Genomic DNA, 26,442 nt, shown 5'->3' on the forward strand with positions numbered 1-26,442 from the left:
GACCTGCTCCGGCAACACATCGCGGACGCCAGCAAAGCAATTACACATCGCATACTACAGCACGCATGACGATCAACTGGACACCGCGGCCGAATGTGCATTAACCAAAACAGTCATCACACCGAGCATTTGCTGCCATAAAACATTGTCAGAACAGTTGTGTTCCTATTATTCTCGGTTTTCATGTGTCCGGCTTGCTAACCAATCGGCGCTTCTTAGGCCACAGATGCATTCATTCACACACGAGTTACATGAAAGCTGGTATTGAACTTACATTGCGTGCGGTACGTATTAAACAAATATTTCAAATATTTGTAATCTCGAGCTTCCCACCTGACATGCAATCCCGCGCTGCCACACCTTTACCAACTAGACTACGGCTCCGTACGGCGCAACGGGCAGCTTATAGCAAGTACGGTTTACTGCGGTCATAATATCAATTTAATGCTTCGCCGGCGTGTCAGGTTCTTACGGTCTAGAAGGCACGCGCATGGCTTCCAGTGTTTAATATGAGTATAACATTACGGCGTCGTATCATGGTGAGGCGTAAATACCATGATATCCGGTTGTGTTGTCTGAGCATACCGGCAGGGCAGATGTTTTCAGGACGAAATGTACATTGTGGCTTGCATAAAACTGCATTGGAAGGAGTGGATGAATCATGCTGCATATAAGAAAATATAAAATTCCAATATTATTGCCTTGAGGAATTCCCCTCTTGATGATTACAGGATCACGACCATTTAGTGACATGGTTGAAGTTTTTGGGATGGGGTGTATTTGGAATTAGCGTCATCAGTTTAGCGCAGCCAATTTTGCTTGGACCGACAACCGACACCATGGTAAGCAAGCAGCCATGGACATGGCATTGGAATGTGGTGAGCTGGAGCAGCTGTCTAATTCTGAACGTAGATCGTAATACTACACATTTCTTTCTATTTTAGGGACTCTATCTGCCTAGTGGGTGAAAGGATGCATTTTCTATAACCCCTGTGAGGCTAATAAGAGGGGAACCGAAAAATCTGTGCTCACTCTTCTAAGCCCAAAATTATACCCATGATTCCATGCCTTTCCCAGTAGCGGAGAAAGTTTCATACTACGTTTTGGATTCGTTTGGGGGCAAGCGAGTCTGTTACAAATTAATTCTACCATTTCAAATGTGCTCTTAATTGTATAACTTTAAAAGAGAACCGCCTGTCAATTTCGGCGTGGTCAGTCTCGTTTTAGTACATGACTAAACCCACATAATTTCCATTTTCAGATCTTTGGTTTACCCCGGTATGTATACACCCCTGCCGTCATATTTAATCAAGGTAAGTCAATATTTGATGGTTTTGAATGCAGTAATCTAAATCAGATTTATCCATAATTAAGTTTTCTGTACTTATAAACTGCCTGGTTGAGGCGGTAAATGTGTGCTCGGTTCGCCCGAAACGACGTGGGTTCAAATCCTCGTCAGGAAGTCGTCAAATTTATGAAAAGAGATTTCCACTTCCGGAGGTACATATGACCCTGATGTTCAGTCGGCCTACACCAAAAATGAGTACCAGCTTAATTCCTGGCGTAGAGCAAACCACTCTACCCCATCAAGTGCCGAGCCTTTACCTTCCACGTCTCCAAGAGCCTTCATGGCCTGTACGGAAATGACTTTGCTTTGCTTCTTTGGACGTATCAGCACACCTATCCCCGAACGAAGAAACGGTCTTTGGAATCGTAGTCCTTAGAACACTAGCGCTCGTCCCGTTACTGGTGCATTTCGTGCGTACTTACCTCTAGCCGAAGAAAACAACCTAAAATCACCATATCACCGTTTCATCTACTTGAAGATTATTCAGTTTATGTGGGTGGATTTCCACTGTAAAAATGAATGTTCAAGTGAATGCAGATCTGAGTATGGCTGTCGCCTAGTTGTCAGATTTCCTAAGAGTTATTTACCTAGTCTGTTCTTAAACGACTTCAATGAAGTTGCACATTTATAAAACATTATCAGTTACCCGCGGCTTCGCTCGCGTGGATTTCGTAATTTGATAAAAGTAATCATATCTCGGAATTGTACTAAGACATTATCTGAAAATCCCTATCACCAAAAAACTGAGTTTCATCAACCCCAGAAACACTTTGTAAGCCACGTTTGTGGTGTTACTTTTTCGGGGAAAGACGACCATGCGACATAGAGCTGTACATGTGAGAAACAGTCTTCTATCAAGTCGAAAATAAAAGTAAATACATGTTCCTTTATTATTAAAGGACATTCCAAATACCTATTTCCACATCTGTAACATCTTCAGTTTTTGAGATATAAGTATCACCATAAAAATAATTCAAACCCATTATCAGTCCTTCCCCAGCCACACCCCCATCTAAGTGGATTTCCCCCCAAAAAACATGAATCTTTATTTTTAAAGGAGATTCCAAAGACCAATTTTCACGTCTGTAACATCTTAAGTTTTTGAGATATAAGTAGCCTCACAAAAGAACATTAAACTCTTTTTTCACTCCTTTTCACCCGATTAAGTGCCTTTTCCGAAAACAAAAATGTACATGTTCCTGTAAATTTAAGGGCTTCCCAAATATAAAGTTTATTTTCTGTAACATGTTACTTTTTTTACATATACTCTAAATATACCGGTACTCATTTTAAAAATTCACACGCTTTTTCAATTCTTTTCAGCCACTTGCGTGGATTTTCGAAAACAAATACCAGTTTATATTTCTGTACGCCTGTACACTTCAGTTCTTGAGATCTATGTATACTGTAATTCAACTTCATCTTCATTTCTTCCCACACCTCTCTAAACTTAAGTGGACTTCCCGAAAACAAAAGAAAATGTGTTTCTTAATACATATACTATAACCTTCCAATGTATGTCAGGATAAGATTGGTGAACACATTGGAAGTTTATGTTGAGAAATAATGTCAATGAAATCTTATGTTCAGTTATCACACCTCCAGGTGAATTTGAGTTCTGTTGACTTGTCTAATTATGTGAACGGCATCGCTGAATTGAAGATAGCGGCGGATTGATAACAAGCTCTAAACCCCGTGGTGCCTTGGAAATATTGGTAGACAATTAATCATCGTGGAACATAGGGTAGGATTAAATGAATAATACACATTCCTCAAGTAAAGTTTCTGAAATGCGCATTAACGGCAGAATATCAATGACAGAGTGTTACTGAGGGCCATGAAATGTGTGAATAATAAGTTTATATGAGAGGGCCATACCTTGTACATCTAGTCTCGCACGATTCGACGATCGAGATGAAGAATGAAACTGTCGATTACTAAACTAAATACGAGGCAGCAATTATTAAATAAGTTCCTTTGCCAATACAGCTGATTTATACGAGATCATTACGCATTATGTGTCAAATGTTTCCAATTGTCAAGAACATATGGGAGCTGGAAGCATAGAAGAATTCTAAAAAGCAAACCGTCTGCGATTATTATGTTGTTGTAGAATTTGTTTTGTCTCTGAGGAAGTTGACTCTCAATCTGTATCTTAGAAGGATCGGAAGCGAAAATTCGTGGGAGAAAGATTGTGTTGAAGAGATATATTAGCGTGATATTGGCATATTATAAACACATATTATATTGTAAAACAAGATATCTTGTTATCGAAAACGCAAAGGCAAGTGTGTTAATTGAACTGTAAAAATTGTATCAAGGTGTATAACCCTGTCCTAATAGATATCTCTGAGTTCCAGGTAACATGGAACCGTCAGTTATTGGTTATACATATGAGATGACTGCACGTATTAACATGAACAACTAAAATAGAGGGACCTCGAAGGATCTGGCCAGGAATGTGATGGACACTAATGGATAATATTTATAGTTGAGAGCTGAACACGGAAGGTGACACCGTCGTGGAGCAACAACCCAGGATGAGTACTTGAATATCGTCTATATATTCCGCCATGTAGTTGCTTATTTTAGATGTAGAGTAGTATTCATTTTAATGTCGATTTGACATGTATAATTTCAACTTGAAGGCGACCGTTATTTGTTAATCATTGCGTTGTATTACTTATGATCGTTGCGTCTAGTGCGGTGAGTCAATCTATGTTGTGATAATATGCGATGGGTCGTGTAAGTTTTCTTTTAATGTCTTCTAGCAAGGTTTTACGGAATGATTTTCGGCATCGATGATATTGGTACCGTAATGGTGTTATTGTGATGAACGTTAACCTAACTCATGGCTCAAAATACCTCGGAGGAGCTCGGTATTTGCGACGTGCAATTCTATGGTCTTCAAATATTATGTGCTTTTGCAGAAATACGGTGTTTGATAATGGAAGTGTGATATTATTGTGGTGATATGGTGTTAATGCGGCAACGTATTTAGTAGTCTTTGACGTAATTGCCTGAATAGATTGTTCCTAGGTATTGTGAATTCGCTGTGCATGACGATTTGTGCGACGTGATAAAGTGTTTGATACGGTAGGATATTTGAAAATATGTATGCGGATAATGAAATGTGGATAGTTATAGACGTGTCATTAGGATTGCGTATTTTATGACGATGTAATGTGAAGGTCCTGATGATGGTCTTGGCGTTAGGAATTGTGTTGGTCATGCGTGAATTTTAATGTCGTTGTGATGAATGATTTATTTAGGCACGAGGCCGTATTTAAGATAGTGTTATAGGATTTTTGCACTCATGAACACTAATAGATGGTCGTCACATTTATCCTATTTAAATACAAGATTGACCAGAGCGCACGGTATTAAAGGGATGTTTAAGATCTTCACAAAATAAACGGTAACGTAAAGATATTGGGTCATGCTGTAAAGGGAATATGATCTCCTATGGTAAGTAAATCATTTCTTTGCTAGTTGGATATTTTGTAGATCATTTGAGTTGATGCCTAGTGCTGATGTAGTTATTTCAGGCCAAACTTCGCAGTGGAATCCGGAGGCGCAGAATCAACGTAGTTAGAAAAGGTTATTGTAGATGCTGCAATGTCTATTGATGTCCTTTATCTAGGTGCAGTCTTCGATGAATGTTCGAGAGGATCGAGTCTGCCTTTTAAATGCATGATTTTGATGGATGACATATTATGCTACGATCCTGTGTCTTTCAAACGTTTCTCTTGCATTTATGATGATTTATGAATTTAGAATAACGGTGTTTTCAAGTTGCTAGGTAGACAGTTTACCGATAAATAATGCGATGATTTAAATTAGAATGACGGAATATTATGAGATATTTGAGTAGGAACAGCATTCTGAAGTGGACGATTCAATAATTCCCAGTTATTTATTTCGAAATGCGTGATGGATAATAGATCTTTCACTGCACCCCCCGCCAAGTGGTTTTTCCGATAACAAAAAATGTATATCTTTACTTTTACAGGACACTACAAATACCAATTTTCAAGCCTGAAATATGTTACGTGTCTGAGATAAGTTGCAGATATAGCCTTTTAAAAATTTTACCTACCGAGCTCGATAGCTGCAGTCGCTTAAGTGCGGCCAGTATACAGTATTCGGGAGGTAGTAGGTTCGAACCCCACTGTCGGCAGCCCTGAAAATGGTTTTCCGTGGTTTCCTATTTTCACACCAGGCAAATGCTGGGGCTGTACCTTAATTAAGGCCACGGCCGCTTCCTTCCCACTCCTAGCCCTTCCCTGTCCCATCGCCGCCATAAGACCTATCTGTGTCGGTGCGACGTAAAGCAACTAGGAAAAAAAATTACCCCGCTTGTCACTCCTGTTCACCCCGTATATATATATATTGGATTTTCCGAAAACACATAAACACGTGTTCTTTTATTTTCAAAAGAGATTCCAAATACCAATTTTCATGCTTTCAGTTTTTGATATATATGTATCCTCATAAAATATATTCAACCCACTTTTCCCCTTTTTTCAACCCACTTAATGGGATTTTCCAAAATACAAAAAATACGTGTTTCGTTATTTTTAAAGGAGATTCCAAATACCAATTTTTACGTCTGTAAAGTTTTGAGGTACAGGTATCTCGTTTAAAATAGTCATCCCCCTTTTCACCCCCTTAGCGACAGAATATCCAAAAATCCTTCCTTAGTGAGAACCTACACCCTAATATAAATGTATTCCCCAATTTTTATTCCCTTAAGTCCAGTAGTTTTAGCTCGGCGATAATGAATTACTCAGTCAGTCAGTCAGTCAGTCAGTCAGTCAGTCAGTCAGTCAGGGCATGTTATTTTAAATATATTCCTTGATAAGTAACTCCAATCCGTAATTCCTCTCCAATTAATAAATATAAATGTAATTGTTCTCATTCTTATCTTCAAATGCTCCACACAAAGCTTATACGTCTACTAATATAATTTCAGGCCATATTTCCACTCGAAATATGCCACTTAGTCGAGCATCTCTTCTCATTACCTCCAAGTTTTCCCAGACCAAAATTTTCAACATTTTCGTCATACATCATCCAGAACAAATCGTCATGCTTCCCTTTGGATTTTTTCCAGTTTTCCCATCAAGTAATCCTAGTGGGGGTCCCATATACTAGAACTGTACTGTAATTTAGGTCTTACCAGTGACTTAAACACCATCCCGTTTACACCCTCACTACAACACCTTAATACTCCCGTAACTATGTAAAGAGGTCTTTAATATTTACAATCCCGTTTATCTGGTTACTCCAAAGAAGACCGTTTTGTATGTTAACACCTGGGTACTTACAGTCATCCAATAACCAATGACATCCTATTAACATAGTAATCAGAACAGAGAGGACTTCAGCTCTTTATGAAAAATTAGAAATGTATCCGTGCTTCGCTATGGTATTCGGCACTGTATTCGGATTTCTCAGTAAATTATTTTAAAGGCAGTGAGTAAGATCATATTAAATTAGTGCTATCCTAGAAAAAAAAAAAGGAGGGCGGAATACGTAGTTTCCGATGTAAGGCAAAGGGGAAGTATTGCGGATAATGGCAGGCCACATTTCCTACTGCCAAATATAATCGAGTTCGGGAGTTTCTACTATAACCGCGGGCTCATCTGGCTAATGCCATTCACAATAGGGACGGAGAGCTTTCATTGTTAAGACAGGCCCTTTTTCGTAATGCACGTCACAGTCGAGTTCGAAGGATTTATTATAACCGTGAAATATAGCGCTATCTATAGTATCAACAATCGAGACACGACAATAAATCATAGGACCAAAGTTGTTGATATCTCCAAATGAAACGGCGATTATACTATCTGTTTTGTACTACGACTTACCGTTTAGCCACAAATTATTCCAAATGGAAGGTAGGCACCGTCATTAAAATGAATCAATACTTCGATATTTTTCTGGGCCAAAAGTTATATATTTTAACTGCTTCATATTTTTCCTGAAAGAAAAGAGAGTCCAGGTTTCGGGAATAGCACTCGCATACAATGAAGTAAGTAATACAGTTAAGACAGTTGAAATTAATAGAAAATAGGATTAGGACCGACAGATAGGATAAATATATAAGTACCAAGTGGATGTATAAGAAAATAAAATGTCCCTCAATAAATTATGATGGTATGTGTTACGGATACAAGAAGCGGTAACAGAGAAATAATTTAGGAGCAAGGATTCTTAGTTGAAAAGATAAGATGACTAAGGGAGTTATTACTTAAGCTATTCGAGGACGGTAATAACCTCCAACGATATTCCGCCAATATCCCGCAGAATGGCCGATTGACGTGTCTCTTGATTTCTACCCAAGGAACAACGACGAGTTTCCATGAATGATGACGAAAATGGCAATATGTCAAAATTCAAATATTTTTAAATCATATGCACATAGGAATCTTTTCTGGATGAGTATACTGTAAATACGTATGGTGTTTGGTCGAGAACTATCCAGCCGTTTCGCCTTGATGGTGGAACGAACAGATAAAGAGACACGAAAAATAAAAACAACCGATTTGGTCTTGAGTTCACCTGAAACGGATAAATATCTGAAGAATTGACAAAACAAACGAAATTAAAGAAAGCGAATGCCCTAAATCTTTATTTATATAGATATAACCTGACTATTCTCCCCGTTAACCATGGGACAATTGCCTGTTGTCCATCTCACAACTTCGTTGAGATCTTTTTACAGTCACTCACAAGCCCGTGACTTATTTATTACTCCATTCGGTATATCATCGTCCGCAAAGACCCTTATCTGCGTTCCCATTTCCTTATTATGTATATAAGGAAACACAGAGGTCCAATAACACTACCTTGCAGGACCCTCATTCCCTTAATCATTACAGGATCAGATAACGCTGTAACTATTCTAATTCCCAGATTTATTCCAATAGGCCTTTGTTTTGTCAATAATCTTCCGTGATCTTCCCTGTCAATGGCCAACAGCTGTACAGTCAACTTCCAGAATCTAAAATATCTGCTATGTATCCTGTAAACCTACAAGTTGAGCTTGTCAGGAATAACATTTCCTAAACCCGAACTGCCTTCTACAAAACCAATTAGTTAATTTGCAAACGTCTCTAATGTAAACAGAATGAAACCTTTTCCAAACCTTACATGTAACACACATCAAGGTGATTGGCCTAAAATTGCCCGCTTTTTAACCTATCGCCCTTTTCTTTTTATACTGAGGGTACAATTGCAACTCGCCATTCATTTAGTATAGCTCCTTTATGCTAGGAGTGATCAAATGAATATTTCAGATATTGAACCCATAGCCTTTAGTGTATCTCCAGAGATCTTACCAATCCCAGCTGCTTTCCTACTATTCAACTGCTTTATATTCTTTAAATATATTTAATATCAAAGGAAAATTTCAGGCCTTCACCGTTATTAGGCCCTTCTTGTACCTTATCATTATCTTTATATCCAACTATCTTGACATACTGTTGACTAAATATTTCTTCCGTTCGCAAATCCTCACATATACACTTCCCTGAGTCATTTATAATTACTGGAATGTCGTTCCTAAAACCCATTTGTGTCCATAAGTTCCTGCAAATCCCCTTCCATTTTCTGCTGGAACTCATGACTGCCACTAATGTTTGCCATCATGTTATCCCCATCCATCTTCTCCGCTAAAATTATTCTACACCAGTATGTGTGCCTAACTTCTCATATATGTTGGCCTCTGCACAGCCTTCATTGAAGACGTTCTATTTCACGAGTGGACAGGCGTGAATACTTTTCAGGTTTTTTTATATGATATTATTAGTAGGTAAAATAAAATGATTGTTTCCCACGGGGAAAATAATATTTTACATTGAAGAAGAAGGCATCATCTATAATAATAAAATGAATTGTTTGTCCGTATGTGTTTCTGTCTGTCTGTCCGTCTGTGTGCGGTGCCCAGCAAAATCTACAGCACGCAGAGATCTGAAATTTTGAACATAAGTAGATGGGAGGGGGGTGCGAATTCACCTCGAAGCCGGTTTCGTTGGTGAGTTATGAACAAAAACCATCGGAAAACGTGCATTCGGATATGACAATCCAACGTGCTGTCACCAAGATTGTATGGATAGAGTCACTGTCCATATGCAACGTATATAAGGTACGTAGATAACAGAATTGAAGGAGCCATTTTACGTCCATGGCGTAGGAAGCCGTTTTTGGTCTTATATGGTGTGAGGGCATATGACGCTGTTGATGGTGATTCGTCCATCGGATGGCGACGTAAAGTCTTGAGCTATTCGAGAGGAGTGGTCTATGTGCCGGCGCCGAGTTTCATCCTCTTCATTCTTACTATCACATATCATGGCCTTCATTTCATTCAACAAGCAACGTTTACAAGAATAACCCGATGTTCTGCAACGTTACAAGACTATCGACTACACGGCAGAGCTTTTGAATGACTTGGAGTCACCTGGAGTACCCTCGAACATCTTAGAGCGGACGATTGTGGCACCAATTATCCTTCATAAGAATAAGAATCCTGCCCTCTGCAATGAACGCGACTCTGAAACTGATGACTAATATTATTGAAGTCATTCTCATTACTGGGCATGCCGCGAGCAAAGTAATATTAATTCCTCGGTTTCGAATAATTTCTTCGGATATACAGTTTATGTATAGATGGCTGCAGTGTTCAAAATAAAATTTCTCTATGTAATAACAAAGCAAGCATAATCTTCTTCTTCTTACTATATATAAAAATGTATATGTGTGTGTAAATAATACAGCTCCTCCCAAACCACAGGAGCAATTTCAACCAAACTTGGTACACTTATGACTTACTATCTGGAGACGAACACTGTGGAGATAAGCCATCCGTAGCTCGCAATGGCGTAGGGGTCAGAGGGGGAAGGTATAAAAATAATCGAAAAAAATGTCAGATCCACAGTTTTCGGGGTCGCTGAGATGAATAATGAAACTCCCGATTTTTAGAAAGGCGCAGTTCTGACCCTTCTTTGGAGGGGGGGGGGGCACGGGGGGAGTGATATATAAAATTAAACGAAAATAGTGTCAAATACATATTTTCGGGGTCGCCGAGGTGAATTGTACACTCCGAATTTTTAGTATCAGGAGACGGTGTTCAAAATAAAATTTCTCTATGTAATAATAAAGCAAGCATAATATACGGTATACTACATAAGATATAAAAATGTATGTATGTATGTATGTATGAATGTATGTATGTATGTATGTATGTATGTATGTATGTATGTATGTATGTATGTATGTATGTATGTATGTATGTATGTATGTATGTATGTATGTATGTATGTATGTATGTATGTATGTATGTATGTATGTGTTTATGTATAGATGTCTGCAGTGTTCAAAATAAAAATTTTCTATGGAAATTAATAAAGCAAGCATAAACTTCTTCTTCTTACTATGTATAAAAGTGTATGTGAGCTTCTTCATACTATGTATAAAAGTGTATGTGAGTGTGTAAATGATACAGCTCCTCCTAAATCATTGGAGCAATTTCAACCAAACTTAGTACACTTATGACTTACTACCTGGAGACGAGCACTGTGAGGGTAAGACATCCGTAGCTCCCTAAGGGGTTGGGGGTGAGGGGGGAAAGATATAAAATAATCGAAAATATGTCGAATCCACAGTTTTGGGGTCGCTGAGATGAATAGTGACACTGCCGATTTTTAAAAGTTCAGCTACCTCCCGCGTGGGGGGCGAGGTGGGATTGATATATAAAATTAAACGAAAGTAGTGTCGAATACATAGTTTTCGGGGTCGCCGAGGTGAACTGTACACTCCGGATTTTTAGTATCAGGAGACAAATCACGTGGGGATAAGATAGCCCAGGAACCCTTAGCGGCCGGCGGGGGAGCGAGGGGGGTGAGATATTAAAATCATCGAAAGTAGTATTGAATCCATAATTTTCGGGCTCGCTGAAATGAATAGTGGCACTCCGGAATTGTTTAATGTCCACATTCAGCCCCCTTTGGGCTCGGGGGGCTCGGGGGGAGTGATATATTAAATCAAACGAAAATAGTGTCGAATACATAGTTTTCGGGGTCGCCGAGGTGAATTGTACACTTCGGAATTTTAGTATCACGAGACAAACCGCGTGGTGGTACGGCAACCCAGAAACATGTAGGGGCGGTGGGCGGGTCGAGGGGGTGAGATATAAAAAAGTAGTGTCGAATCCATACTTTTCGGGCACGCTGAAACGAATAGCAGTACTCCGGAATATATTAATGTCAAAGTTCAGCCCTCTTCGTGGTGGGGGCCGATAGGGGAGTGATATATAGAAATAATAGAAAATAGTGTCGAATACATAGTTTTAGGGGTCGCTGATGTGAATAGTGACACTCCGTATTTTTAGCATCAAGAGACAAACCACGTGGTGGTAAAACACGTCAGGAACACTTAAGGGCGGGGGGAGGGGGCCGAGATATGCAAATCATCGAAAATAGTGTCGAATCCATACGTTTCGGGGTCGCTGATATGAATAGTGACACTCCGGAATTTTTTAAGTCCAACTTCATCCCCCTTCGTGATAGGTGCAATGGGAGAGTGATATATAATGATAATCGAAAATAGTGTCGAATCCATAGTTGTCGGGGTCGCTGAGATGAACAGTGGAACTCCTGATATTTTATAAGTCCAAGGTCATCTCCCTTTGCGGTGGGGGGAGGGGCAGATTGAGCTATAAATATAATTGCAAATAGTGTCGAATCCACAGTTTTCCGGGTCGCTGAAATGAATAGTAACATTCCGGATTTATAAAGTCCAACTTCAGCTCCCTTTGGCATAGGGGTGAAAGGGTGAAAGGGTGAAAAAATAAATTGTCAAAAATGACCGAGATGATGGACGTGCATATGTTCCAGTATGACTTACAAGTATGACTTACTACCTGGAAAACATACTGTGGGAGTAAGACGCCCCTAGAACCACAAGGGAAACGGGTGACATATAATCCATATTAATAAATGGAAGTCAGTTTGGCGCGATCTATATACACTGTGCTATATACATAAATAGAGGCTTAAAATGAAAACAGACGTGAATTAATGAGACCATTCTACGCATATTAGGAACTTAAAACTTGGTACTAGGAAGGATGATAACCTCAGGATCCCTAGAAAAATCTAAAATTCTCAAAATTCTCTGAGGAGGGCACACTGGGAGTATCAAATCTGCATAAGAACACAATCATTGATATTTATCCAGAACGATAACCTATAGGTGTCATGGGCTTAAGAGTTTCTTGAAACTCCTGATTTTAACCCCCTCTCCCATATCAAGATGGCAGCACAATCTCCCGGACGAGTTAAAAAATTGAATTTTGGCAAAATTATAGCTTTTAGCCTGTAACCGACGGAAAATTTACGAGATGTTTAAAAATGTTATTTTTTACCCCCGAAAAATATCGAAATTTAGAGGCAATTTTAATGACCGTGCAGTCCTTCATTTCGGTGTATTTCTTGGCTAAACGGTAAGTCGTATCACAAAACGGATGGCACAATCTGGGTTCAATTTGGAGTGATCTACAACATTGGTCCTATTACTCTTTGTCGTATCTCTATCCCTTACAAGTTAAATTTTGCTCTATTTCTGGATTTACCTAAATTTTGCACTTTGTACACGTATAATTGATGGTTTGATTCACTTATAGGTAAGATGGGACTATCAAATTATACACGAATATTGGCCCACCCAGTAGCGATATATGAGCCAAATTCTATGTTTGAACCTGTCGCACAAGTATCTGAAAAGTAATTCACTGTGTGAAAACCTTACACAAATACCACCCTATTCAACGTTTCTAAATCAATTTTTCCTTTAAATAGATGAGGCCATCGGCGTCTTTGCGTACAAACCGTTTATCAATATGATGCACCGTTTAGCAGCAGTTATTCTGTGAATGAAGGTGAACATGCATATTCTTCAGTACGTCGATCTACATTTATTCATTTAATTAAATTTGTAGTGATCTAGAAACGGTGTGTCTGACATTGTAATTAACACTTTACAAATCAATAATGACTGTCAGCAGCGTTTGCTGTTGTAATCAGTACTTCCCACATCGACTTTAACTGGCTGGAAGAATGCGGTCCTGTGTACCATTTTAATGGATAATTCCGTTCTCTATTTGACTAGCAGAAGGCAAGGGAGCGTGCATTTTTTTCAAAAATCTTTTAACTGATTTTCGTTGCATTTTTTTCAAAACACTTTTACCTGATTTTCGTTATCATTAGGTATAGGTACCCCCTTGCAAGGGTGTCTCCGATTATAAATAAATTTACATATACAAATGTGACTCACGTTACGCATAGTGAATTGCGGTAGACAAGTAGACCTGTCGTTATAATCACAACTCCGCAACCTGCACTTTACATTGGAAATAACGTCTGTGGACGTTCCTATGCTTTTCCTCGGATAACGTCAAGAGACATGCAATTTAATAATTCTTATTCACTTCATGTACAGTAATTTACTTCGATAGCCGTATACAATGTAGAACACCGTAGCGAAGCACGGGTATATTTGCTAGTGTTTCTATATCAAATAGAGTAACATATTTCTCCTTATGTACAGACATTTCTTTGCGTTTGAAACGAAGTTTGCAGAGGAATATGCACTATATTCCTGACAGCTACGACAAAAAAAAGAGGGCCTACATATTGCCGTTGCACGGTTTTGCTACATTGCTGCAATTTTCTCCTTCTCGCTCTCTTGTTCGTTCGGACCGCTGTGTTCTGTTTTCGTGTGCGACAAGATCTAACTGGAAAGTGACATGCTTAAAAAGCCTCGAAAAGGCAGTCAAAGGACTATGTTATATTTGAACTGTTAATGCTAGTCCACGGAAATATTAACTGGAATACGTAGAGAGTTGTACACTGTTTTGCCTATAGTATATGTGCCGGTGGACTTACAATGAATGTTATGAACTCACTTCTGAGTTACGTAAGACAGAGCACAGTGATGTGAACGAACGAAAAAGTGAGCCGTAAGAGAAGGGAAGGAGAAAGGAATGCATGAATGTGGCAAGACATTATCTTACTCTTAATTTCTCTAGTATTTTTTTCAATGATACTTCCGCCATTCATGAAACCTGACGGCAGAGCTGTTTGGGATACAACCACCTTTCAGAGCAAAGCAAGACAAGACAAGACAAGACGAGACGAGACGAGACAAGACGAGACGAGACAAAACACACAAAACAAATGAATCAAAACAAAATAATTCTTCATTATTGTGTCTCTTTTCCTTACTATGTATGTTATGAAGCGTGTTAATGTCCCCCAGAAATTCAGAAATTCTCCTACCTTCTTGAACAATGTATTCCATTCTGCTGCTATATATTATTATCTCGATTATTTGGCGTCTGTATTGGTGCTTGAATTTGTAAAATTAACTCAAATCAGAATAGGGAAGGAAACAGCTATAACATATAGTTACATAAGGTTTCATCGCGCCTTTCAACTGAAGGACAAATAGAATGCCACCAGAAATACACCTCTAGGATATCCCGTTCTTAACTTCAATCTTGTATTCTTGGCAGAACACTGGCCAGCCCATAAAGAATCTGAAGTGCTATAAAGAGCAGTGAAATTGAAGATATTCTACCCCTATCGCACATAATTCTATTTTGTTGTGAAGAGAGGAAGAGGTGAACCTCGGGTGATGGAAGAGCCGTTAATGAAACTGTGACCTCGTGGTCGATACATATATCTCAATATTTGTTAGTCGTTCCGGCGAATCTTTCAGCAAGCAGTAAAAGTTTATTGATGATTTCCCTACCTAAGTGCTCATTTTCTGTTATTCGAACAAGGGACTTCTCCTGTTATGGTAACTTGTGAAGTAAATTCTTTGATATTATACACGCCATTATATTTTCCACTTACTGAGCTGGATGACAACACACGCTGATTCAAGCAAGGCTTAACATGTACATGACTTTTACCGTTTGCCCAACTATTCATTCAATGCATTAATTCATTCATTTTTTCAGTTCATTCATAGGTCTGTTGTAAACGGATTATAACTCTGTACATACTGGCTATATAAGTAAATAAATACATTACTTTCCAGTTACTGGTGAAAGCCTACACTACGGATCAGCCCTTGTATCCATCGTCTGTATTTTCTACACATGTGTGGTAAGTCGGCTATAGTATAATATATACAAATAGCTATAGCTTTGTGTTGAACAATCAGTTATTAGCCTATTTCATTTAGGTTATTACGCATCATATGTATTCCACTGAGTGATGAATTTAAGTAAGAAGTGTCTGTACTAAAGGTAAAGGACAAGAATCAATTTCGGTATTTCTTGCACATGCGTTACAGTACATGAGTGCTGTATGCACTAATATCGAATGCCAGAAAAATTCAGACCACAACGATGAATGTAATTCCTTAAATGTTGTAGCATACCAGATCAGGAGTACTTTTGCATTGTGCCTTTTATTACACACCTCTGTAGTTTTATATGAACCTTTCATGGTGGAAATACCGTCCTTTTAACAGACCCTCCTCACATATTCTCTAATTTTTCTTCTATTTATTGTTCTCAAGTCTACTATTCGAAACGGGAGATTATAGTAGCCAAATCTCCGGTTAAACGAATTATTTGATCAAAGTGAAAGCGATCTTTTATTTTCATAAAAAAATCTAAGCTACATTGGCTGGGATTTGAACCATCAACGTCTTAAAATGAAGTCAGTGACGATATTACTCAGTCATTATCTACTCCTGGCTGATTTCCACATTTACCAATATTAATCAGTAATTTACTTATCCTGATCGTTTGGCGTAAGCGGTTAAGTAGAACAGCGAAACAGTCGACCTTAATTATGAAAAAATCGTCTTGTCGCTGATGGAAGTCTGTTGCAGTAGTACTTGTTCTATACAGGTGATATTCATTGTAGACACAATTTATTCGGTTAATATCATGCAAATTCCACAGTAAAATTTATTCAAAATTGTCTTGAAGGAACTGTGTTATTTTAACCTTAGTAGTATAATAAGCGGGTTCGGCCGCCTCCTCCTCCTCCCGCGGCGCGGGAAATTTAAATTCTGGCGGGAAATTTGAATTTTGGCGGGAGATTTGAATTTGTAAACAAAGCCACGTGCTTTTTGACAGCTGTCATCGACAAAAACGCATCGCTAACCTCACTGCTGCCATCTCGACGGGCCTAAACCTCAGTAGTACCAACTTAACCTAACTAGCATGAGGTAAACAAAGCCACGTGTTTTTTGACAGCCACGTGCTTTTTGACAGACAACAACGCATCGCTAACCTCAGTACTGCCATCTTGACGGGCCTAAACCTCAGTAGTGCCAACTTAACCTAACTAGCGCGAGATAAACAAAGCCACGTGCTTTTTGACAGCCACGTGCTTTTTGACAGATTTGTAAACAAAGCCACGTGCTTTTTGACAGACAACAACGCATCGCTAACCTCAGTACTGCCATCTTGACGGGCCTAAACCTCAGTAGTGCCAACTTAACCTAACTAGTGCGAGGTAAACAAAGCCACGTGTTTTTTGACAGCCACGTGCTTTTTTGACAGCTGTCATCCGCCATCTTTAAACCACAAAGCACTGTGCTGCCCTCTTTCGTCACCTGTCATCCGCAGTGCTGCCATCTTGACGGGTCTAAACCTTAGTGCTACCATCTTAACCTAACTAGCACGAGGTAAACAAAGCCACGTGTTTTTTGACAGCTGTCATCCGCCATCTTTAATCTATAGAGGACAGTACTGCCCTCTTTAGCTACTTACCTTTGAAATGTGGTGGCGGATAATTTGAAAAATGCTTTTTGACAGCAGCCATCTTTGTGCACCATGCTGCCCTCTTTAGCTAGATACCTGTGGTGGCGGGCAATTCCACATGACAGCAGCCATCTTTAATCAAGAGAGCACTGTGCTGCCATCTTTAGCTAGATACCTTTGAAATGTGGTGGCGGCAAATTGAAAAATTTCACGTGCTCTTGTTTGGAAACAAACTCACATGCTTTCTGACAGCAGCCATCTTTAATCAACAGAGCATAGTGCTGCCCTCTTTAGTTTGAAATGTGGTGGCGGCAAATTCCACGTGCTCTTGTTTGGAAACAAAGCCATGTGCTTTTTTGACAGCTGTCATCCGCCATCTTTAATCAACAGAGCACCGTGCTGCTATCATGCGGGCAATTTCGTCAGCTGTCATCCGCCATCTTTAATCCACAGAACACCGTGCTGCCCTCTTTATGGCTACTACCTTAAGCATGTAGTAGCGGGCAATTTGAAAAGTTCTGTTAGCTATCATCCGCCATCTTTAATCAAGAGAGCACCGTGCTGCCATCTTTAGCTAGATACCTTTGAAATGTGGTGGCGGCAAATTGAAAAATTTCACGTGCTCTTGTTTGGAAACAAACTCACGTGCTTTTTTGACAGCTACCATCCGCCATCTTTAATCAACAGAGCATAGCGCTGCCCTCTTTAGTTTGAAATGTGGTGGCGGCAAATTCCACGTGCTCTTGTTTGGAAACAAAGCCATGTGCAGCTGTCATCCGCCATCTTTAATCCAGAGAGCACCGTGCTGCCCTCTTTAGATGTAAATTCGTCACCTGTCATCCGCGGTGCTGTCATCTTTAGCTAGATACCTTTGAAATGTGGTGCTGGATAACTTAAAAAGAGAAATTCTACAGCAGCCCTCTCTCGACGCTAATTGCATAAGATGGCGGCTATACATGACTCCTTAAGGGTGCTTTCGCAAGATGGCTGCTATACACAGGTTCTTATGAGACGCCCTTGGGATGCTTGCGCAAGATAGCGACTGCTCTTATGGGACGGCTTAAGTGTCCTTGCACAAGATGGCTTGAGACGCCCTAAGGATGCTTGCGCAAGATGGCGGACACAAGATGGCAGCTATACACAACTCCTTATGAGACGCTTTAAGGGTGCTTGCGCAAGATGGTTGCTACTCTTAGCTTAGAGGCTAACGTGTCGTGCTAGTTCGATTCATTAAATTTAGGGTTTAAATGCAAAATGTTAAATATATCGAAAACGGTGCACCGTAGAGCAAAACGGACAAAATTTTTCTACCTAATACCTAGGTTCGCAGTATGAGGAACAAGAAAACTATAGTCTAATGATGGGATCAACGGTTCGGTTCCTACTTTGGCCCTTTGACATTTGCTCTGTTTTAGCTTGTATTGAAGCCAGTCTTCGTAACATGATCAGGTCTAACTATGGTAGAGAGAATAACGTACCGTGCTGGTTCGATTCATTAAATTTGGAGGCTTAAATGCAAAATGTTAAATATCTCGAAAACGGTGCATCGTAGAGCAAAACGGACAAAATTTTTCCGCCTAAAACGTAGGTTCGTAGTATCAGGAACAAGAAAAAACATAGTCTAATGATGAGATCAACGGTTCGATTCATACTTAAGCCCTTTGGCATTGGCAGCTATCTACTTCTACAAGATGGTGGCTGCTCTTATGAGACACAAGATGGCTTGAGACGTCCTAGGGATGCTAACGCAAGATGGCGGACACAAAATGGTGACTATACATAGCTCCTTATGAGACAGCCTATGGGTGCTCGCACAAGATGGCAGCTACTCTTATGAAGAAAGCTAGCTTAGAGGCTACTGCGCAAGATAACAGCTGCTGTTATGCATGTGGTGGAGGGCAATTTGAAATTCTATGTGCTTAATCAACAGAGCACCCTGCTACCCTCTCTATCTGAAATGTGATGGTGGATAATTTGAAAAATTCTTTTGCCAGCTATCATCTTTAAACAATGGCGACTATACATAGGCTGTTAAGGCCTTATCATTCTCCTCCTACTCCTCCTCCTCCTCCTCCTCCTCCTTCTCGACCTCCTCCTCCGCCTCTTATGTCAAGGCATAGCTTTATATCGAACAAGTTTAAACCTGCATCGCGAAGGCAAGCGTGTGCAGCGATAACATTATTATGCATGTTTAGACTCTCGAAACATAAGAAGAGTAGAATCAAACGCTGTATTCGATACGACATGTGATCAGAACATTGATTGATGCGTTCAGAAAACAAAATTAGTGATCAAGACTAGAATCGAACACTATACTCAATACATCATATGTTTAGAATATGTCAGGGGATACCCTTGTTCTAAGAAGATAAGATTGAAACATAACAAGACTAGAATAGAACACTGTAATCGATGTTGCTAACTTCAACATTTGATCAGAACATTGATTGATGTGTTCAGAACACAAAATAAGTGATCATGACTAGAATCGAACACTGTACTCGATACAACATGTGATCAGAACATTGATCGATGTGTTCAGAACACAAAATAACTGATCAAAACTAGAATCGAACACTGTACTCAATACAACATGTGTTTAGAACATGTTAGGGGGTACCCTTGTTCTAAGAAGATCAGAATGAAACATAGCAAGACTGTAATCGATGTTGTTAACCTCAACATATGATCAGAACATTGTTTGATGTGTTCAGAGCAAAAGTAGAATTTTGATGATTTGCTTAGTGTAAAATCAAAAACTATGGAAACACACTGTGCACATATCGCATAGCTAACTCGCTCAGTAAGCAATATTGCAAAACTACAACTTCAATGATTTGCCTAGTGTAAAAATCAAAAAACACACTGTACCCATACTGCGCAGCTAACTCGCTCGGTAAACGATATAGCCAAAGTATAACTTCAAATTATTTACCTTCCATCATTCGTCTTGTGTGAAAATCAGTCGAACAAGTTATCGCATAAACATGTAACATGAAATATCAGTCAATCTGTTGGCATGGGTTACAAGCATGTAGCTTATGCGGGAAGTAAAATTAAACGGAACGCTTGTGCTATAAGAAATACTCTGCTTACATTTAAGTCCCTAGCTGTTGAACAAGTTATTACATAAATATGTAACATGAATTATCGGTTCGGAAACATATTGTTTCAAGGATGAAAGGACTCTTCCTCCTCCTTACCGCACATTCCTTGTAGGGCTAAGGGGCTAATGGGCTAAAGGGCTAATGGGCAAAAGGGCTAAAGGGCTAATGGGCTAAAGGGCTAAAGGGCTAAAGGGCTGAAGGAGCAACAACCTCATCGATCGCTATCAGCAAGAACGCTTGTACTTTGTTAAGTGTAGAAAATTAATCTTTATTTGTAAATGGTTTCATGTTCAGAACAAGGAATGGAACCTAGGGGTTACGTCTTACCTAATAAAATCCCCGAGGTGCGATGAGTTACGTTTTTCGAACTAGTGTTTGGAACACTGAACTTTTCAAGATGATAGCAGAGAGTTTAGCAATGTTCTGTTGTTGGATTATAAATTCCGCGCTACAACATGCATAAGGTGGCAGCCTTGAGGTTTACTGCCGTAAAGATGACAAGAGTGAGGTTAACAATGTTCCGTTGTTGGATTTTAAATTCCGCGCTATAACATGCATAAGGTGGCAGCCTTGAGGTTTACCGCCGTAAAGATGGCAGCAGTGAGGTTAGCGACGCTCTATTGTCCTTCAAAGTGAGGTTAGGGTTCATCAACAAGACAGCTGTCAAAAAAAGAACGTGGCTATGTTTACCAAACAAGAGCACGTGGTCGTGACGTCACGGTCACGTAATCAATCCTTATCTCGACGTCGTTAAGAGCAGCATTAGGATTAGCTATGCTCAAAAGTCTTGGGGGCAGAGCAGCAGTATGAATTGCCATGTTTCAAAGTGTGTACACATCACCTATCGATTTTACATGCATCGACCATCGAACTAAGCTTCATCCGCTAGATCGTGGTGCTATCTTAGCATGTCCTTAAGGTATAATGAATAGCCATGTTTCAAAGCGTGTACACATTACCTATCGATTTTGCACGCATCGACTCTCGTACTAAACTTCTTCCGCTAGATTGTGCTGCTATCTTAGCATAACCTATACGCGTGACCTTAAAGTACAATGAATAGCCATGTTTCAAAGCGTGTACACATCAACTATCGAATTTGCATGTATCAACTCTCGTACTAAACTTCTGCAGGTAGATTATGCTGCTATCTTAGCATAACTAAGACGCATGAACTTAAAGTACAAAGAATAGCTATGTCTCAAAGCGTGTACACGTTACCTATCGATTTTGCAAGCATCGACTCTCGTACTAAACTTCTTCCGCTAGATTGTACTGCTATCTTAGCATGTCCTTAAGGTACAAAGAATAGCCATGTTTCAAAGCGTGTACACATTACCTATCGATTTTGCATGCATCAAATATCGTACTAAATTTCTTCCGCTAGATTGTGCTGCTATCTTAGCATAACCTATACCCATGAACTTAAAGTACAATGAATAGTCATGTTTCAAAGCATGTACGCATCAACTATCGATTTTGCATGTATCGACTCTCGTACAAAACTTCTTCAGGTAGATCGTGCTGCTATCTTAGCATAACTAAGACGCATGAACTTAAAGTACAAAGAATAGCTATGTTTCAAAGCGTGTACACATCACCTATCGACTTTGCATTCATCGACTCTCGTACTAAACTTCTTACGCTAGACTGTGCTGCTATCTTAGCCTAACCTATACGCATGAACTTAAAGTACGAAGAATAACCATGTTTTAAAGCGTGTACACATTACTTATTGATTTTGCATGCATCAAATATCGTACTAAACTTCTTCCGCTAGGTTGTGCTGCTATCTTAGCATAACCTGTACGCATGAACTTAAAGTACAAAGAATAGCCTTGTTTCAAAGCGTGTACACATTACCTAATGATTTTGCACGAAACGACTATCATACTAAACTTTTTCCACTAGATTGTGCTAAAATCGTGTAAGTGTGCTGCTACCTTAGCAAAACCTATCGATTTTACATGCATCGACTATCGTACTAGACTTCCTCCGCTAGAGCATGTAGCAATCGCTTTTGTGTATCCCTAAACCATGTGCACGAACTTAAAGCACAAAGAAGAGCTATGTTCTAAAGCGTGTACACATCACCCACCGATAATGTATCGAATATCGTACTAAACCTCTCCGGCCAGAGCGTACGACTATCGCTTGTGTATGCACGAACTTAAAGCATAAAGAATAGCAATGTATAAAAATCTTGTAAACAAAGCAGCAGCATTAAGTATAGCCATGTTTAAATGCGTGTACACATCATGTATCTATGATGCACGCAGTGCTAAACATATTCCATTAGAATGTACAAAGTTGGCATGTGTTTGTGCTGCTATCTTAGCATAGCCTATGTGCATGAACTTAATGCATAAATAATAGTTATGTGTAAAAAATCTTGTGAACACAGCAGAATGTTTACTACGTAGGTGTAGACAAACTTTGCATGCTGAGGCAGCATACTACGTGACCGTGACGTCACGACCACGTGCTCTTGTTTGGTAAACATAGTCACGTGCTTTTTTTGACAGCTGTCTTCTTGACGAACCCTAACCTCACTTTGAAGGACAATAGAGCGTCGCTAACCTCACTGCTGCCATCTTTACGGCGGTAAACCTCAAGGCTGCCACCTTATGCATGTTATAGCGCGGAATTTAAAATCCAACAACGGAACATTGTTAACCTCACTCTTGTCATCTTTACGGCAGTAAACCTCAAGGCTGCCACCTTATGCATGTTGTAGCGCGGAATTTATAATCCAACAACAGAACATTGCTAAACTCTCTGCTATCATCTTGAAAAGTTCAGTGTTCCAAACACTAGTTCGAAAAACGTAACTCATCGCACCTCGGGGATTTTATTAGGTAAGACGTAACCCCTAGGTTCCATTCCTTGTTCTGAACATGAAACCATTTACAAATAAAGATTAATTTTCTACACTTAACAAAGTACAAGCGTTCTTGCTGATAGCGATCGATGAGGTTGTTGCTCCTTCAGCCCTTTAGCTCTTTAGCCCTTTAGCCCATTAGCCCTTTAGCCCTTTTGCCCATTAGCCCTTTAGCCCATTAGCCCCTTAGCCCTACAAGGAATGTGCGGTAAGGAGGAGGAAGAGTCCTTTCATCCTTGAAACAATATGTTTCCGTACCGATATTTCATGTTACATATTTATGTAATAACTTGTTCAACAGCTAGGGACTTAAATGTAAGCAGAGTATTTCTTATAGCACTAGCGTTCCGTTTAATTTTACTTCCCGCATAAGCTACATGCTTGTAACCCATGCCAACAGATTGACTGATATTTCATGTTACATGTTTATGCGATAACTTGTTCGACTGATTTTCACACAAGACGAATGATGGAAGGTAAATAATTTGAAGTTATACTTTGGCTATATCGTTTACCGAGCGAGTTAGCTGCGCAGTATGGGTACAGTGTGTTTTTTTTATTTTTACACTAGGCAAATCATTGAAGTTGTAGTTTTGCAATATTGCTTACTGAGCGAGTTAGCTATGCGATATGTGCACAGTGTGTTTCCATAGTTTTTGATTTTACACTAAGCAAATCATCAAAATTGTACTTTTGCTCTGAACACATCAAACAATGTTCTGATCATATGTTGAGGTTAACAACATCGATTACAGTCTTGCTATGTTTCCTTCTGATCTTCTTAGAACAAGGGTACCCCCTAACATGTTCTAAACACATGTTGTATTGAGTACAGTGTTCGATTCTAGTCTTGATCAGTTATTTTGTGTTCTGAACACATCGATCAATGTTCTGATCACATGTTGTATCGAGTACAGTGTTCGATTCTAGTCATGATCACTTATTTTGTGTTCTGAACACATCAATCAATGTTCTGATCAAATGTTGAAGTTAGCAACATCGATTACAGTGTTCTATTCTAGTCTTGTTATGTTTCAATCTTATCTTCTTAGAACAAGGGTATCTCCTCATCATTAGACTATGTTTTTTCTTGTTCCTGATACTACGAACCTACGTATTAGGCGGAAAAATGTTGTCCGTTTTGCTCTACGATGCACCGTTTTCGAGATATTTAACATTTTGCATTTAAGCCTCCAAATTTAATGAATCGAACCAGCACGGTACGTTATACTCTCTACCATAGTTAGACCTGATCATGTTACGAAGACTCGCTTCAATACAAGCTAAAACTGAGCAAATGTCAAAGGGCCTAAGTAGGAACCGAACCGTTGATCCCATCATTAGACTATAGTTTTCTTGTTCCTCATACTGCGAACCTAGGTATTAGGTAGAAAAATTTTGTCCGTTTTGCTCTACGGTGCACCGTTTTCGATATATTTAACATTTTGCATTTAAACCCTAAATTTAATGAATCGAACTAGCACGACACGTTAGCCTCTAAGCTAAGAGTAGCAACCATCTTGCGCAAGCACCCTTAAAGCGTCTCATAAGGAGTTGTGTATAGCTGCCATCTTGTGTCCGCCATCTTGCGCAAGCATCCTCAGGGCGTCTCAAGCCATCTTGTGCAAGGACACTTAAGCCGTCCCATAAGAGCAGTCGCTATCTTGAGCAAGCATCCCTAGGGCATCTCATAAGGAGCCACGTATAACTACCATCTTGCGCAAGCATACCAAGGGCGTCTCATAAGAACCTGTGTATAGCAGCCATCTTGCGTAAGCACCCTTAAGGAGTCATGTATAGCCGCCATCTTATGGAATTAGCGTCGAGAGAGGGCTGCTGTAGAATTTCTCTTTTTAAATTATCCACCACCACATTTCAAAGGTATCTAGCTAAAGATGACAGCACTGCGGATGACAGGTGACGAATTTACATCTAAAGAGGGCAGCACGGTGCTCTCTGGATTAAAGATGGCGGATGACAGCTGCACATGGCTTTGTTTCCAAACAAGAGCACGTGGAATTTGCCGCCACCACATTTCAAACTAAAGAGGGCAGCACTATGCTCTGTTGATTAAAGATGGCGGATGACAGCTGTCAAAAAAGCACGTGAGTTTGTTTCCAAACAAGAGCACGTGAAATTTTTCAATTTGCCGCCACCACATTTCAAAGGTATCTAGCTAAAGATGGCAGCACGGTGCTCTCTTGATTAAAGATGGCGGATGATAGCTAACAGAACTTTTCAAATTGCCCGCTACTACATGCTTAAGGTAGTAGCCATAAAGAGGGCAGCACGGTGTTCTGTGGATTAAAGATGGCGGATGACAGCTGACGAAATTGCCCGCATGATAGCAGCACGGTGCTCTGTTGATTAAAGATGGCGGATGACAGCTGTCAAAAAAGCACATGGCTTTGTTTCCAAACAAGAGCACGTGGAATTTGCCGCCACCACATTTCAAACTAAAGAGGGCAGCACTATGCTCTGTTGATTAAAGATGGCTGCTGTCAGAAAGCATGTGAGTTTGTTTCCAAACAAGAGCACGTGGAATTTTTCAATTTGCCGCCACCACATTTCAAAGGTATCTAGCTAAAGATGGCAGCACAGTGCTCTCTTGATTAAAGATGGCTGCTGTCATGTGGAATTGCCTGCCACCACAGGTATCTAGCTAAAGAGGGCAGCATGGTGCACAAAGATGGCTGTTGTCAAAAAGCATTTTTCAAATTATCCGCCACCACATTTCAAAGGTAAGTAGCTAAAGAGGGCAGCACTGTGCTCTATAGATTAAAGATGGCGGATGACAGCTGTCAAAAAACACGTGGCTTTGTTTACCTCGCGCTAGTTAGGTTAAGGTGGTAGCACTAAGGTTTAGACCCGTCAAGATGGCAGCACTGCGGATGACAGGTGACGAAAGAGGGCAGCACAGTACTTTGTGGTTTAAAGATGGCGGATGACAGCTGTCAAAAAAGCACGTGGCTGTCAAAAAAACACGTGGCTTTGTTTACCTCGCACTAGTTAGGTTAAGTTGGCACTACTGAGGTTTAGGCCCGTCAAGATGGCAGTACTGAGGTTAGCGATGCGTTGTTGTCTGTCAAAAAGCACGTGGCTTTGTTTACAAATCTGTCAAAAAGCACGTGGCTGTCAAAAAGCACGTGGCTTTTTTTTTATCTCGCGCTAGTTAGGTTAAGTTGGCACTACTGAGGTTTAGGCCCGTCAAGATGGCAGTACTGAGGTTAGCGATGCGTTGTTGTCTGTCAAAAAGCACGTGTCTGTCAAAAAAACACGTGGCTTTGTTTACCTCATGCTAGTTAGGTTAAGTTGG

This window comes from Anabrus simplex, chromosome 3, assembly GCF_040414725.1.
Source record: "Anabrus simplex isolate iqAnaSimp1 chromosome 3, ASM4041472v1, whole genome shotgun sequence".
Classification (NCBI taxonomy): domain Eukaryota; kingdom Metazoa; phylum Arthropoda; class Insecta; order Orthoptera; family Tettigoniidae; genus Anabrus; species Anabrus simplex.